Source organism: Polypterus senegalus, chromosome 6, assembly GCF_016835505.1.
Source record: "Polypterus senegalus isolate Bchr_013 chromosome 6, ASM1683550v1, whole genome shotgun sequence".
In the NCBI taxonomy this organism is placed as follows: Eukaryota; Metazoa; Chordata; class Cladistia; order Polypteriformes; family Polypteridae; genus Polypterus; species Polypterus senegalus.
The window spans coordinates 97,299,017-97,316,474 of record NC_053159.1 but is presented as its reverse complement, the minus strand read 5'-3'; the positions used below and the strand labels follow the sequence as shown (position 1 = coordinate 97,316,474).

The 17,458-nt window shown below is 40.2% G+C and overlaps 1 protein-coding gene across 3 annotated transcripts in view; it reads left to right on the top strand.

Annotated features, from left to right (window-relative positions):
- Positions 1-5,890: 5,890 nt before the first annotated feature.
- LOC120531316 (linker for activation of T-cells family member 2-like) overlaps positions 5,891-17,458 on the top strand; it is a 100,948-nt gene continuing 89,380 nt past the window's right edge. For all 3 annotated transcript variants that reach the window (XM_039756606.1, XM_039756605.1, XM_039756602.1), the window contains exon 1: positions 5,891-6,242. The gene's annotated coding sequence lies outside the window, so the exon portion shown is untranslated. The remainder of the gene's footprint in view (positions 6,243-17,458) is intronic.

Genomic DNA, 17,458 nt, shown 5'->3' with positions numbered 1-17,458 from the left:
ACCTTTTTCAGAAACTGATTGCATATCCCCTAAATTTGCACTGGCGTCATTGTGTATGTGATTCATAAATTGAACGAACCATGCTGGGTAAACTACTGGGTGCCTTTGATTTCTGCAGATCCTGACATCCTGTTCAAGGATGTCAACGTTCCATTCCCTTAGCCTGCCACCTGAAACATGCCCTTTAATCCAGAAATGCACTGATTTGATCTTCTCTGCACAGCTTCTGCTTATTTAAGGAGCCTGGTGACAGGGACTCCTGCTAGTGTTGTTTCATTCACACATTACAGAGTCTAAGTATAACTTTCCTTCCTTTGTATTCAAATATTTTTACAATAAATGTAACATTTTGTCTTTATTTGTTTATCCAGATTGCCTGGAAAATGATAATACCTCAACAAAAATGATAATCCATGGAGGTCAGCACCACTTATCTTAAATATATAAGGAATGTTCCTTTTACTTGCATGTATCACTTTGACCTTTGAACCTCATGCCATGTTTAAACCTTGAACTGTATTTTCAGTGTAACTTGTCAGCTTGTAAAATTGTCATGGTCTGTCTGAATAGCTTTTGCTACCTCAGTATTTACTTTCCCTCAAGTTTCAGTATCATTTCACAAGCTTAGCCCCTTTGTTGGAATAAGAGTCTGTGATTTAAATTGAATTAAAGTTTAATAGAACTGTACTCTTGACCTTTCCCATGTGGAACACTTTTAACTGTACTTTTTGTCTCCTCGCTATTAGCCAGCTCACAGTCCAAGTTACCAAAGTTATCACTGATGTTAATAATAACAGGATTATCACAAATTAAGGCATGCAGTCTGTTTCTAGTTAAAAATAAATTAATTAATAAATAAGTAAAGTTTCCAACTAACACTAGACACAGTATACTCAAGTGGAATTGCACAGCACTGGGTAAAGCTGGCATCTAGCAGTGTTCGCAACAAGAGTAAGAATTACTAGAATAAATGACTGATTACTTCAGTACTTACAGTAAATCTCTTCATTGGATTTCAGTTAAATTTACATAGCTGTGAATAGTTGAGCTCCTCTTTCTCTTGGACATATTCTGAAATGACATAATACCAACTGTGTTATTCTAAAGAGAAGCAAAGGTATAAAGTTGTAGGCAAATTTGATTGGGGCCCGTGCAGCTTGAGAAAGTATAAGGAAATTTGCTATAAGAATGCGGAAACTTTTTTTTTGTTTTATCTAATAATAGCATTCCCCAGTAATTATTAGAATCCTATGATGCAATGACTAGTAAAGATTATTCTGCATTAATTAAGAAATTTGATTGCTACCAACAGTGCACTTCGATAGGCACACTTGGATGACTGTTTAATTGCACACTAATGTATTGGGTGCAAGTCAGTTTGAGAAATAGTGTATATCTGTGGTATTATGGTCATACCACTCAGAAAGCATGATTCACCCAATTCCAAACAATTACTCAGGGCAGTTGACAAGGACCTTCCTCTGCATGCTTCCCCATGGGCATCCTATTTTTAAAGTACTGGTGGTATATTTATCTAAGCCACTACTGACTTTTAGTTTCAGAATTACCCATGTACTTCCTGATAAACTACATTCTGAGTAAAAATCTAATTTACTTTTTTACTAATTTGCTTTGCAAGGGTGTCTGATGAGTGAATGAAAATTATATAACCTTTTGAGCAAAACCATCAACTAAAACAATTACTTTGTACTACAGCCTAATTACAGCAAATAAAATTGTGAAAATAATATCGAAATATAAAATGGCTGGTGTACAAAGCAAGCAACTTAATACATCATACCATATGTATCACATAAAATAAATGAAAGCAGAAAATGAAATAGAATTGTAAATGATTCATTGATCATTCACAATGAAATGCTTATTTTAGACTGAGAAGTAGTAGATGTATTATTTTTGGAAAAATGATTGCTCTTCCCAGAATATATTTGTGGTATGATTGCTAAGACTACTTACTGGCAGACTGTAGACTTTCCTCTGGGCATTCATGAGTCTAGAAAATGTAGAGGTAATTCAGGTAGCATTTAAGTAACGATTAGTGATCCACACTAACTTTTTCTTGAGCACGATGTAAACCTTCAAAAAAGTGTGGCAGTCAATGGGGATCTAACTAAATACTTGCTATGGTAAATGTGCATTTTCACATTTTAAATAATATGTGAGGAAAAAGAAAAAGTCTTTAAAGACATTATCTAATACCCAACAATACATACATTTTCAAGTTTACCTGAGTACAAGAATTACATTATTTTATGATGATGATGATTAGAATTAGATTAGAATGAAGATTTATTCCTCAAGATTTCTTTCATTGTCTTCAATCACAGTTTTCTCATCTTATGCCCCTAAATGTGTAAGTTTTCAACAAATTCACTGCAAAGAAAATTTCTTTTATACAAAATAATGCTTTGATTATGCCCTAAGCACAAAAGTAGATTAGTGTCAGTAATCAAAAGCAAAGACATTGAAATCGGGAACACTAAATCACAATCAAGAACACTAGAAGATTTTTTCATTGTATCCACAATCTTGGACAACCAGGAGGTGCATAGTGCTATTTTCACAACAATGACAATACACCTCTAGTTATTCAACGTTGTGGTAAAACTCACAAAGAAATCTTTTAAAAAAAATAACCATCGTGTCACAGTAAGACATGAAATAATTTCAATACCTAGAAAATGAAATCAAAACAATAAATGTTAGTACTATGGTCTTCTAATTACATAACCCCAAAATAACAACATAGGTTGAGATTTCAAACAGATTTGTTCACAATACATCATCAAGGGGGCCCAGAACCGGAAGTTACATCATCAAGGGGCCCCAGAACCAGAAGTGACATCATCGATTGCATCAGAATCGGAAGTGACATCGTCAGAACTGGAAGTGATATCCTCAAAGGTAGAAACAGAATTGACGTTGTCTGGACCGGAAAGTGACGTCACCGAATGCACCAGAACCTGGTGGGATTTCTGCAAGGAACTGAGAAAGACAGTCAGTGCACCCTGCCGCCCCCGGTCTGATGTGGTATTATAATTACTTAAGCCCTTTAGCTGCCTCCTACTCGCACGTGTGTGACAAGGCCCCCCCAGCTCAGACCCATCAGGTCAGGCATGCTGCACCGAGAGGTTGTGGGCTCGAGAGAGAGCATCGGTGTTGGCATGGAGAGAGCCCTTACGATGATACAACTTGTGTGACCAAGTGATCAAATTTGGGTCACCACGCATATTTATATATATATATATATATATATATATATATATACAGTATATGTCGGTTAAAAAAAAGGCAGGGCAAGGCTGCTAGAAGTTTTGCATGTGTTTATTAAATGAGCAACCTATGAAAAAAATGGATTATATTACAATTATTAAACAGGACACAATGAATAACAATGAGTCTGCCGGCCCATAGTCTTCAAATTAAACACTGAAATGTTGTGACACGGTGGTCTTAGCAAGCAGGCCTCTCAGCTCCTGCAGACTGGATTTGACTTCACCTCGTCTTCTGTGCTGTGGTGGGTTTTCCTCTACAACCCAAAGACTTTCATGTTCATCTAATTGGTTGATTCAAACTGGCCCATCCTGGATGCCTGTGCCCTATGGTGGACTGACATCCAGTACAGAGTTGGTATCTGCTTTACACCCATCCACTAAATAGATGGACCTAATTTAATGCATCTTTAAAGGTAAAAAAAAGAGTTCACAATCAGGACTATTGCACTTCAAGGTTAAAAAAAATAACTTTAAAGTCTGGTCTGGGTCTATGATGCATAAGTTAGAGTTGTGAATAATGGCTTAATTTATAAGTATTAAATCGATCACACACGGTGACGTCACCGAATGCACCAGAACCTGGTGGGATTTCTGCAAGGAACTGAGAAAGACAGTCAGTGCACCCTGCCGCCCCCGGTCTGATGTGGTATTATAATTACTTAAGCCCTTTAGCTGCCTCCTACTCGCACGTGTGTGACAAGGCCCCCCCAGCTCAGACCCATCAGGTCAGGCATGCTGCACCGAGAGGTTGTGGGCTCGAGAGAGAGCATCGGTGTTGGCATGGAGAGAGCCCTTACGATGAATAAGCAAAAACTTGTATGGTTGAAGGTCAAAAAAACCACCTAGTGACCAGTGGATTTGAATCATTGTGTAGGGCCATCCACTGTAAGGGTGCATGGTCAGTCACAAAAATGAATTCCTGACCCAAGAGGTAGTACCTCAACTGCATAATCTCCCCTTTCCACCGCCGCATACCTGGTTGCCTGATCCAGCAGTTTCCGGCTCAGGAACATGATGGGGTGTTCAACACCATCGACACTTCGGCTCAGCATGGCACCCAGTCCTGTATCCGAAGCGTTCATCTGGAGAATGAAAGGAAGAGAAAAATGAAGTGCTTTCAAATGTGGTGCTGAAGTAAGAGCCTGCTTTAAGTCATGGAATGCAGCGTCAGTCTTATCAGTCCATACCACATTGTTGGGAGCACTCTACTTTGTCAAATCTGTCAAGGGCGCCGCTCTCTCAGAAAACCGAGGTACGAACCGGTGGTAGTACCCGACCAATCCAAGAAATGCGTGGACTTGCTGCTTGGTTTGCGGATGGGACCATTTCAAAATGGCTTCAACCTTTGAACACTGTGATTTAACAATTCCCCCTACCCACCAGCTAACATAAATATTTAGCCTCTTTCAGTCCAAAGAAACACTTCTTAGGACTGAATCAAAGCTAGGCTTCTCCATCATTCGCAATACTGCTTTCACCAGCTGTACGTGTTCCTTCCACGTGCTGGAATAGATAACATCATCTATGTAGGCAGCACTATACGCATTATGGGGACGGAGCACTTTGTCCACCAGACATTGGAAAGTCACAGGAGCTCCATGTAACCCGAATGGAAGGACACAATACTGCCAGTGTGTGACATCATTGGAGGCTGGAAGTGACATCATCGAATGCGCTGTAAACAGAAATGGTGTCATTCTGGGATTTCCCAGAAAGGGTCTGCGAGGAACTGAGAAAGACAGTCAGTGCGCCCTGCCGCCCGCTAGTCTGATGTGGTACCTACAATTACTCAAGCCCTTTAGCTGCCTCCTACTCACACGTGTGTGACAAATGATAGAATAACTTTCAGGAGGATCTATGGAATGCCCTGGATGGAATGAAGATAATAATCAGATTTTTGCCTCTTCAGCTGTGTGTGTTAAGGTATAAAATGTGACACAAGATAAGGAAAAACATCAGGAGAAGAGATGTATCCAAGAGATCAAAAATACAAGCACCAAAACCATTAAAACAAGGTAACCCATAAATAGATAGTGGCTAGCATCAGTAAAGAAAATAACAAAAAAAATATAAAAATAGAAATACACATATTTTGGATAAGGAGAATCCTTATTCTCAAAAAACCAAATTAGGGAGAAAAGAGTAAAGGAAAAAAAAACAGTGTGGAAAGTCCAGCATAAATGAATGTGTAACACCAATATAACAAACAATTCCTAATGCAGGTACTGTGATAGATGACCTGTTACAGACCTCCATTGGTTTGAAAATGTTATTAATTTGTGCTCATTTATAAAATATGATACAAAGTAAAAGTGATGATACTCAGTCAGTAATGGATGCAGTTCGATTTATTGTGTTGTTCAGCCAGCAGAGACCAGCTCAGGTCATGGTAAACGTCATCTTGCCTGAGAAGTGGTGTAAAATGCCATGTAATCGGGGGCCAGTTAGTAGGTTGATGCTGTCAGTAAATGCATCGCATTAGTTAAATGTTGTCTGCACCATTCTTGCTGTCCAGATGCAATTAGGGCGGATGTGGTAGTGCAGTCAGTTAGAAACAGGAAGTGTGTTAAGCTGGTGAGCCCTGACCTGTGTGTGTGTGTGTGTGTGTGTGTGCATGATCGTGTTCAGCCTCTTTCTATCCTTTAACTTGTACCGCTACTAGCAATTGGCCACAAAGCAACAGCGATATAACAAGAAAGCTGTAAATCAACTATTTGGAGGACTTGCCAACCATTCAAACACAGACATGTGATCTATGGTTATCTCTAAAACGAAGCTCAAGCAACCAAAGCATGGTGCTGGACATCTCCATTTGAATTTGAATTTATCTACCTTGAAAGCAACAAGAGCACTTATCATCAGCCTTCCATCCAACAGGAGGATTGAACCCAGATAAGACAAGGACGAACTCAAGCTCTGGTCACCTATTGACCAGGGCACAGTGAGGTAAGTACAGCCATTGGTCATTTAACATCAGACCTGGTGGGTGGGTGTGATCAACGGTCACTGGCACCTGTACAGAGTTTCATGCTATAGCCCTTTAGTGAGGAACAATTAATTTTTTTATTTTAAGCAATATCACCTTGGACTAGCAACCATATCTGTGAAATGTTACACCAGTTCACCATCTTAAAAGACTGACTGTTTATTACAAGACTTAAAATAGACTTAAAGATTATAAAACGTCTATCCCCTTTGAAAAGTAGCTGTTAAAACACAGTATAGGAATGTAGAATTCTATTAAAGTCTAAATAAACCATTCAGGCTTTAACTAAATCAACAGTAGACATGTGTGCAGCTACAAGACAATATGTGTTTTCTCTTATTGTTTTTCCAATGAACACTCTAGCAGTAGGATTACTGGATTTTGAAATTCCTAAAACAGGATACAACTTGTGTGACCAAGTGATCAAATTTGGGTCACCACGCATATTTATATATATATATATATATATATATATATATACAGTATATGTCGGTTAAAAAAAAGGCAGGGCAAGGCTGCTAGAAGTTTTGCATGTGTTTATTAAATGAGCAACCTATGAAAAAAGTGGATTATATTACAATTATTAAACAGGACACAATGAATAACAATGAGTCTGCCGGCCCATAGTCTTCAAATTAAACACTGAAATGTTGTGACACGATGGTCTTAGCAAGCAGGCCTCTCAGCTCCTGCAGACTGGATTTGACTTCACCTCGTCTTCTGTGCTGTGGTGGGTTTTCCTCTACAACCCAAAGACTTTCATGTTCATCTAATTGGTTGATTCAAACTGGCCCATCCTGGATGCCTGTGCCCTATGGTGGACTGACATCCAGTACAGAGTTGGTATCTGCTTTACACCCATCCACTAAATAGATGGACCTAATTTAATGCATCTTTAAAGGTAAAAAAAAAGAGTTCACAATCAGGACTATTGCACTTCAAGGTTAAAAAAAATAACTTTAAAGTCTGGTCTGGGTCTATGATGCATAAGTTAGAGTTGTGAATAATGGCTTAATTTATAAGTATTAAATCGATCACACACAGGGGCATAAGCACAAAAACATGCCCTTGACATTTCATACTGGGAAGTTCCAAATTCATAATGTTTAAAGTTTCAAGATTAGAAAATTAAGAGTTGTATGGTATTTTGAGTCTGACTGGTAGACGTGACATGTGTGCTCATCCATCCATCCTCTTCCGCTTATCCAAGGTCGGGATGCAGGGGCAGCAGCTTGAGCAGAGATGCCCAGACTTCCCTCTCCCCGGCCACATCTTCCAGCTCTTCTGGGGTAATCCCAAGGCGTTCCCAGGCCAGCCGGGAGACACAGTCCCTCCAGCGTGTCCTGGATCTTCCCCGGGGCCTCCTCCCGGTTGGACGTGCCCGGAACACCTCGCCAGGGAGTCATCCTGATCAAATGCCCAAGCCACCTCATCTGACTCCTCTCGATGCGGAGGAGCAGCGGCTCTACTCTGAGCCCCTCCTGGATAACTGAGCTTTTCACCCTATCTTTAAGGGAAAGCCCAGACACACGCTTATATTTGCGATCTCGTTCTTTCGGTCACTACCCATAACTCATGACCATAGGTGAGTAGGAACATAGATCGACTGGTAAATTGAGAGCTTTGCCTTACGGCTCAGCTCCTTTTTCACCACGACAGACCGATGCAGAGCCCGCATCACTGCGGATGCCGCACCGATCCGCCTGTCGATCTCACGCTCCATTCTTCCCTCATTCATGAACAAGACCCCGAGATACTTGAACTCCTCCACTTGGGGCAGAATCTTGCTCCCAACCCTGAGAGGGCACGCCACCCTTTTCCGGCTGAGGACCATGGTCTCGGATTTGGAGGTGCTGATTCCCATCCCAGCCGCTTCACACTCAGCTGCGAACCGATTCAGAGAGAGCTGAAGATCACGGCCTGTTGAATCAAACAGGACAACATCATCTGCAAAAAGCAGTGACCCAATCCTGAGTCCACCAAACCAGACCCCCTCAACACCCTGGCTGCGCCTAGAAATTCTGTCCTTAAAAGTTATGAACAGAATCAGTGACAAAGGGCAGCCCTGGCGGAGTGTGTGCCATATGTCCCATGTGTGCTCAATCATGATTAAATAGAGTTGTCTCATTTATATTTCGATTGAGAATCCTTTACTGCATCACCTCTCAGACTCAACAGGGTTTTTATATTTTCAATAGTGTCTTTAATTCAGGAAATTGCCTTTCAAATTGTATTATTCCTAATAGCCTTTGGGGACAAATCTCTGAATTAAATTGGCTGTTGGGAAGAACTTTGTTGTATCAGAAGTATCCTCCAACCATCCACTTCCTAAATTTGCTTACACAGTACACAGCTGCAGGGCACCATCCCCTATCCCAGCAGTAACTAAGAAAATACAAAAATCACCCAGGCCACACTGACATATCATACAGTAGCTGTTAACCTAAGGCACAAATGTGGGAGGAATCTGGAAAAACACATGCGAACAGTTAGAACATACAAACTCCAACCCAAATCTGGGAACTGTGATGCATCATCACTGATCTCTGCTCCACTAATGAGTTAATGCACGGTCATTTTCAAGTTGTAACCACTGCTGAATATTACACTCCAGGCTGGGCAGCCATACTGCATTCAGGCATGTGAGATGAGAGGTGACGAGAGCACAGATGTATTCATTTATTCACACAGACTTGTCCATTTGCCATATGGAATCCTTATTGAAAATGGGACTTGAAATAATGTGGATAAATAACAAAAGTGTTTTAGGGTATTATAATAAAATAAATCATGTTAAAAAATAAAGTAACATTTCTTGTTATTTATATTTAAAGGAGAGCTTTCCCCACTCATTCATTTTTTTAATAATCCCCAAATTGTAAATGGATGCCTCCTATAAGATTATGTGGTACTCGTACTAAAGATTAATGCATTTTTATTATCAAGACTATAGCAAGCTTACAGGTACCATGAGTATCATTAAAAATGATAGTAATTTAAACATAAGAGGGCAAAAATCTGCATTTATATTCAAAATGGCCACGTCTCCACAATAAAAAAAGATCAACAAAAAATAAAAGAGTTAAGCAGCTGTTCTTGTATGTTCTTCTAGATTAATGAAGCAGTTCTAATAATTTTGGTTTATTGCTGGAACACTTAAAAATGCAAACTTTTAACATTTTGTTAATGAATGAAGCCACTGTAGTACCAAAGTTGTTCAGCAGTATTCATTTTTATTTCATTTGTGTTAAGACAAAATATGTAAAAGTGGCATCATAATAAACCAATAGAGACAAAAAAAATTGGACATGTTAACATGTGGACATAATAAGACGTTAATTATGTCTTATGTTTTCCATTCAAATTCAGCAAAGCACTTTAGATGATAAGCTGTCATATCAAAATGCTCAGTAACGCATTGTAATTGCTTCAAAGTATTCTCTTTATCTGGACATGGGGGCAGCTTCCTTTCAGACACAGCCTGTTATGTTTTTTTCTAAATTATGACCTTTTCTTTAGTGCCTTAAGGATTTACACAATCACCCACTTGGATTACTTCACCCCACAGGTTCTTAGTCTTTTTGAGTTTTGCGATGGTCCATTTGCTTTTCCACCCAAGTCACCTTTCAGTCATTCATCTCTCAATGGGGCACATATGCCCAGACAAAAAGTTGCTTATCAGCCTAAATCTGCCAGAATCAGGACAAACGTGGCGCAGAATAGCACTTGGCTTCATGTTTAATGCCCATTAAACTTCTTGAAGCAAAAAGCTGTTAAGACATAGGAAGGTAGCACATTATCATCATTCTCAGAACAAAGGTTCTTGGTGAAAATAGAGAAGTGTCCCAGTTTTTTTTGCCAGTGGCCATATTCTCTGCTGTTCAGAGGTGTCCACGTGACATGGTTTGGAGAAAAACCCCAAGGACTAAATGGCAATACTGATGGGCAGATGTGACAATTGTGCTCTACCATGATGAAATAAATAGAGTTGTCTCATTTGTACTTCATATGAAAATCCTTTACCATATAAAAAAATATTAAAATATCACAATGGGTGCTAACATTTTCTTTTTTTTTTTTTTTGCTAAAATTTTACAATAAACAATGTTGCTATTTAGAAAGCCGTACTCCTGTCTATAACTAGAACATTCTGGGTGATTCTAGTTAAAATGTATCTATACCTGATCTTCAGCTTTACCTGTGTGAATTGTTACACTTGAAAATAACTTTGACAGCTTAAAATCATTCTGCTATTGTGCTTGGCATTAGGTTCAAATGAAATCCTTTTAGATATGTGTGTGAATCAGGACGTACAAAAAAGTAGATCTTATACGTCTGTCTACAAAGACACATATGCAGAAATCACAGCAACACGACGATCGCTGCATGGAGTAACAATTCACCACTTAAATGAAATTAATTTCAGTTAATTTTATATATACTAGGGGGCTTCGCCCCCTGCACGCTTCGCTCACCAACCCCTGTGTTTGGTTAATCAGATATATAATTTAAAATTTTTTTTCTTTGGAATTGTTTCAATGTCATTATTTGCACTTTTACTTAAAAGCTTCATTAAAAACAATATTTTTTAGAGACACATTGTGACAACGCAACGTGTAACTGCCCGTGAGTGAATATTGTTTCTGTTTCTCTAATAAGTAATCTGACTTTTTCTAATGTTTGTCCCTGTGATTTATTGATTGTCATAGCAAAAGCTATTCTCACGGCAAACTGTAAACATTTTAATATGAATAGCATATCACAATCTCCTTTGATGTGTAATGATATTCTCAGAATATATACATTACCTTTCTTTTTGCCTGTTAAAATTTGCATCACTTCTCCGTGATCATAAATATACACCTGACTGAATTGTGTATTCTTTGAAATTCAACTTGTCGTTGCTTTAACTGTTCCGGGACCACAGATTCTTACAGCGTATGGTCTATTATTGTGTAAATCCACGTTTTGTACATTGAATGATGCGAATGCAAAATGACTTTGTTGTCTACTCTTTGCCTTTTATTTCTGACCTCGATTTGTCCTGCTCTTTTTTCAATTACACCTGGTTCTGATGATTAATCACGTTTTGTTTTGCGGTAATGTGATCTTTTCTATCTTTTCTTTGATATTGTAGCGACTGACATGATAAAGTGTCATAAAAGTTTTACTTGAACAATCGCTGACTTTGTAACCCCAAACACAACTTTCTAGAACCCTCTCCAATCCCCAGTGTTTTGCCCCCCATTACCACATCAATCAATACCCCCCTATCAGTCTTCCGTGCTGTACTCCACCCTCCGTCAATCGGACTGAACAGCCACTTAAAACCAAAAAGGCCTCAACCTGGCTGGGACGCTGCAATACTTTCAAATTTTACTGCTTTCATATTCTGTACCTTTCTCTGCATGTGTATCATGCCATCATTTGTTTGAGCCTTTTGAATTCCACTGCTTTCATAATCTCTTATCTGCCATTTTTTCTCTCCAACGCCTTTGGGTCTCTATTCTCCGTATTGTCCTTATACGCTTTATATGTGTTGAGAGCACTACGTGCTTTTACTGCGACTGACTGTTTTTTGATGGGTGTGCTTTTATATGATATCTTTTGTAAATACGGCGTGTCTTTCAAGAATCTCATGTTCCATGCCCCCGCGAGACCGCCCTGGGAATAACTCTTGACACCAAGTCTCATGTTTACGGTCCCTGCAAGATGTTCTGTGGCAAGTCTCTTTTGTCTCGCGGGTCTTTTAAATGTCTACTGAGAACTTCCGAGAAGATCACGTATCATCACCTTGCTTTTGCTTTCCTGGATTTCTAGAGAGAAAGTTACATGCTTTGTGGTCTGTAGGTGCTGTCTCATGGCTCTAAACCCCAAATACAGTCCTGGTTTCAGGTCCAGTGGTTTTATGTATAATACTGTGTACCTTTACGGGCTTCCTTTCCATAGTGCCATAATGACTCCAAGACTTCACAATACAGCATCACAATTCTTCTCACGCTTCTCCTATTCCTTCGTCCTCTTCCACTCCACTCAGGTGAGTGTTATCTATCTCCTGGCCCAACTCCAATTATCCAGACCAAATGGAGGACTCTCTTTTAACTCCTGACCCTGGAGTACTTCTGGTGCCCAATTTATAGCCTTCAAGAAGCACTTCTGGGTTAAGCAGGACCGCAATGGTCTTTGTACAGTTAATATATGACAGCTCCTTTAGGCAGCCCCCACAGAACCTGACAGGGCAGCCCCATGGGACCACAACTGCCATGCTCGCCAGATGGGATGCTGCTGCCCAGTATACTGCAGAGGGATGCTTTGCCCATAGCAGACAGTCACCCACTGTCCAGTCCTTCTAGCCTCCCAAGTCCCAAGTGTGTCTCTCCATGGCTTGTGGGATGCTAGCACCAGTATAGTTGCTCCTGCAGCATCCTTCTGTGTCCATGTCTTGGCATGGAAGGGGAATATTGCCATTCTCTCTCTGACCTTTCTTTATCATGGACTGCTGCCCAGGCAAGGGGGCAGCGTCCATCCCAGCTGGGATGCCGGCTCATCATTTAAAGCTTGTGTTTTTATTCTTCTCAGAACATATGTACAATTCAATTACAAAAGACTAAATAAAACAACTCTAATAATTCGAATATATATTTACAGAAACATATGTTATTTAATGAATACATGTTAAGTACATATTATTGGAATTAATTTTTTGAAAATGAGTACATTACAGAAACATTAATTAAACTACAGAAGATATGGTAGTTGCTTTATATTTATCTTTGTAAGAGACGTATTCAAACATAAGGGGGCTGACACAGTATAGCTCCCATAAACCCCTTGGCAAAGTCTGCTGTTTTTTTTTCCAAGCAAATATCAAGTCAGTGTGCAATTCATTGCTTAACTAGCAGTAAACGTGCCAGAAGGTCCTGCCATTTTGGATGATGGTCACCTTTATAAATACTTACTTAGACATAAGAATTTTTAAAAAGAAACTGCATTGTGCACTTTTGTACAGTACAGCCTGCTGGTTATCTCTTGTCTATAAAATCTATTATATTTTTATCTTCAAAAACAAGAGAAGGTCTGTCTGCTAGGCTCTTCGTGAAGAGTTAAAATGTAAGCTGTCAACATTATGGCATCATTTAGCAACAGACATAGAATTGACATGAGAAACAAAGCTATGTAGATAGACTGAAACATTTATTTGGCTCTGCTCTTCCATATCTGTTGAAGTCATTGAATGTGAGTTACAAGAAACCTGCTGTGTGAGTTCATTTTGATGATTCCCTGCTCCATTAATCATCTTGTGAGGGTGTATTCTAAAATAAAAATCAGTAGAAGGTAATTTCATTCTTAAATTTGGTTCTCAACTATAAACCAGCAAGGAATGACAAACTCATGTTTACATTTAACGTTGATCATCACATCGTCCACTAACAGCTATCCATCCATTATCAAATCTGCTTCATCTTACTCAGGGCTGTGAGAGTCTGAGGGTTGGGCATGAAGCTGAAACCAGCTTTGTACTGGGTGCCCGGGATTTGCAGGGCACAGTCACACATACACACACCCACTCACTCATATTGGGACAACTTCGATTTTACAGTAGAGGCGGAGGATGGCTGAATCTGTGCATCCACCCTGATGCAAATTAATTAATATTTAAAGTGTATTTATGATTCTATATGTAACCTTTATTATGCTATGAATGATGAAGTAATTTCTAATTTTGTCTGACATTTTACTGCATTATTTTTGGTGGGGTTTGCATTAATTTAGTGTTTTCTTAGAGAATTCTGTTCATTTACTTAACTTTTGACTGTGACGCCATTATTGTCTGAAAAATGGATTGTCATTTTCAAGTATTTTTTTGTGATTGCTATGGAAATGTTATGTTGGGGAAGCCATGCCAGGACAGCCAATGACGTGACCACAGCATTGGTTTAAAAGTTGGCACTGCATACTTTGTAAATAGGGACGGGCACAGGTGCAAGTGTTGGGGCACCAGGCCAGTGAAACCCTTTTACTTAAAACAAGAAAGAATCGCAAAAACAAGGCTCGTAAAGTAAACTCTACAATGGGTGACCATCATCTCTTTTCTACAACCAACTTGGAGCTCTGTCACTAGAGGCTGCTGTGGTCAAAAGATTACCTCCTTCCTGTAAACGTACTTGCCCAGAAGGGTTGGTGCTTGGTCCTTGTGCCAGTGGAGAGGACAGATGATATCTCCAGAAAGTCATTCTAAGCTGTGGTAGAGAAAGAAGAGCCTATTAGCATTAGCGCCCTCTCCGTTTGCAGAGTGGTATTGCCAATCTTACGTGAGCCCTTATGATGATCCCTACACGCTCATGCATAACAACTTCCTGATTACCTAAGACTGGATAAAATAACTTTAATGTATAGAGTGTGTTTTCTTTGACTCATTTTTCTAAACACTGGGAGATTGTGACTGCATCTTAGGATTCTAATTATTGGCTTTACTGAAAAGGTGGAATTAATTTCTGGTTAAGATCTTCCTCAAAATATTGTTATGTCTCATCTTCTGGTCCCTTACATTATAACTGCATTTTCTCCAGCATATGCGGAACACCTTGAGGGGCAATGCAGACTCTACAGGTCTAAAGATCCTGCAGTGATCATTTTAGGTGTTTCATCTGCTTTGTCAGATCAGTCAGGAGCATACTCTAGAAGAGCTCATTGCTGCACCCACCACACAATGAAACAGCTCAGGATCCTGGCTGACAATGCCTCAGGCAGACACGTGGTCCAGTCCCTCCCTCTGGAAATAACCCTCTATCTGCTGCGGCCAGGTGTTACGTGGGCATCCCCTCGGCGTGGTCCAGCCACTCAGGTCCACAACAATGAGGATCCTGCAAGCCGGATCACCCTCGTGGAATCGTGCCACATGGCTGCAGTGCCGTAACTGACGCTCCCTCACAATGCAGGTAATGTGCATCATTCAGGGCTCCATGAGCAAAAGCTCATTCGACACGAAGTCAAACCAGTGATACCCAAGGATTCTCCAAAGAGACACAGTACTGAAGGAGTCCAGTCTTCATTTCATGTCGAATCATATAGCAAGACAGGAAGCACCAGGACTCTAAAGACTTGGGCCTTCATCCTTTTGCATAGATATCGGGAGCACCACACACCCCTTATCAGTGTCATGATCCTCCATGCTCTCTCAATCTGTCTACTGACTTCACTGGATGAGTCACCAGAGACATGAATGTCACTACTGAGGTAAATAAACCTATCGACAAGGTCGACACTTTCTTTGCAGACAGACACACTGCTGATGGATGTGCCCAAGAGGTCATTAAAGGCCTGGATCTTGGCTTTTATCCAGGACACTTGCAAGCCCAGACACTCAGACTCCTCGCTCAATCTCTCAGGAGCCCCTATCAGAGCCTCAGCTGACTCCATGAAGATCACAGCATCATTAGCAAAGTCAAGATCAGTGAATCTGACCCCACGACCTTGCCCAACTACCGGACCAAGCAAGCACTGAAAAGAGTAGGAAGAAGAGCGCACCCCCAACAAACCCTAGAATCATCTGGGGAAAAACTCAGAGGTTCTGTCTCCTCTCTGCATAGCAGTCACAGTACAAGTGCACAGGCTGGCCATGATATCCAGCAACCTTGAGAAGATCCTGCAAAGTCTCAGGGCAGCTCAATCAACCAAGTTGAATGCCTTACAAAAATCAACAAAGGCTGCAAAGAAACTCTGCCAATATTCACATTTGCACTCCATGAGAACCCTCAGTGCCAGGATGTGGTCGGTGGTAGGCCTCTTAGGCGTAAAACCAGACTGCTCCAGTCGCTGGTATATGATCAAGTTATCACAGATCCTATTGAGGACGTCAAGGACCTTACCTGGCACCGAGAGAAGTGTTATCCCCCTGTAGTTGCCGCAATCCAGGCAATCACCCTTCCCTTTCCAGAAGGGGATGACAAATCCCGTTTTCCAGTCAGTTGGGATGATGTCATTTTCCCAAATGGAAGGAAAGATTGCTTGCAATGCCAGGAGGACAGCCTTACCACCAGCCTGGGGAAGTTGACCCCGGATACTACAGATCCCTGCAGCCTTCCCTACCCTCAGCTACCCACAGGTTCACCACCTGTGCAATCGCAGTGAGATTGGGTGGTTCACAGCTAATTTGAAGATCAGCCTCAAGAACCGTGGACCCCAGAATTATCCAACGTCTTAGTCAGAGGATCAGCTTTAATCAGCTGCTCAAAGTAGTCAACCCAGCTCGTCACAACTTCAGTGTCTAATTTCTGCATTGTGAATTTGTTAAAAATAAAAGAGGACACAAAAGATTTTGCCACACCAAGTTTATTTGGCCGTTATGAAACAGAACCATTTTATTAGCTCCTATATATCCTATTACAGCATTTGTAGACTGAACGAGTAACATACGCATGAATATGATATACAGTACAATATCTACCTGTTAGGAAATATAACACAGATTCATTAGCTCCTGCATATCCTGTAATACAAAATTAACTATATACATCCATCCATCCATTTTCCAACCCGCTGAATCTGAACACAGGGTCATGGGGGTCTGCTGGAGCCAATCCCAGCCAACACAGGGCACAAGGCAGGAACCAATCCTGGGCAGGGTGCCAACCCTCCGCAGACTATATACAATAATGTTGAACCAAAAGCTATTTAAAAGTCCATTTGTAACTGACCACATACTTTTTAATGTAAAGTTTAGAGTCTCTTCCCTTACTAAAATACATAAAATCTAATTAAATGTTGTAAAAATATTTAAGTAAGATTTGTAAAGTAGTTTAGGAAATGCACAAATAATGATGTTTACAAAACAATAACACAAACACACAGCAGAAAACCTACAGCTATTTCTTGACTGAATGTGTGCCAATGCTGCATGGTCAGACATTATTTTGCAGAATGTGCCTTTACTATATTGGAAGGTAAACTAGCCACATTTACCTTTCGACCATGAATGATACACTCTTACCTTTCACAGTTTGGACATTTAGGAAATTGTGATTCATTCCTACATTTAAGAGTTACAACAACATTTCAAAACATTCTGGTTGGCTTTAAATGGCAGCATATTTTGCCTCTGTTACACTTATACAGTATTCTTTTTTAACTGGTATTTAAAATAATTTTCAATAATTTTGGTAGATTATCTTGTTTA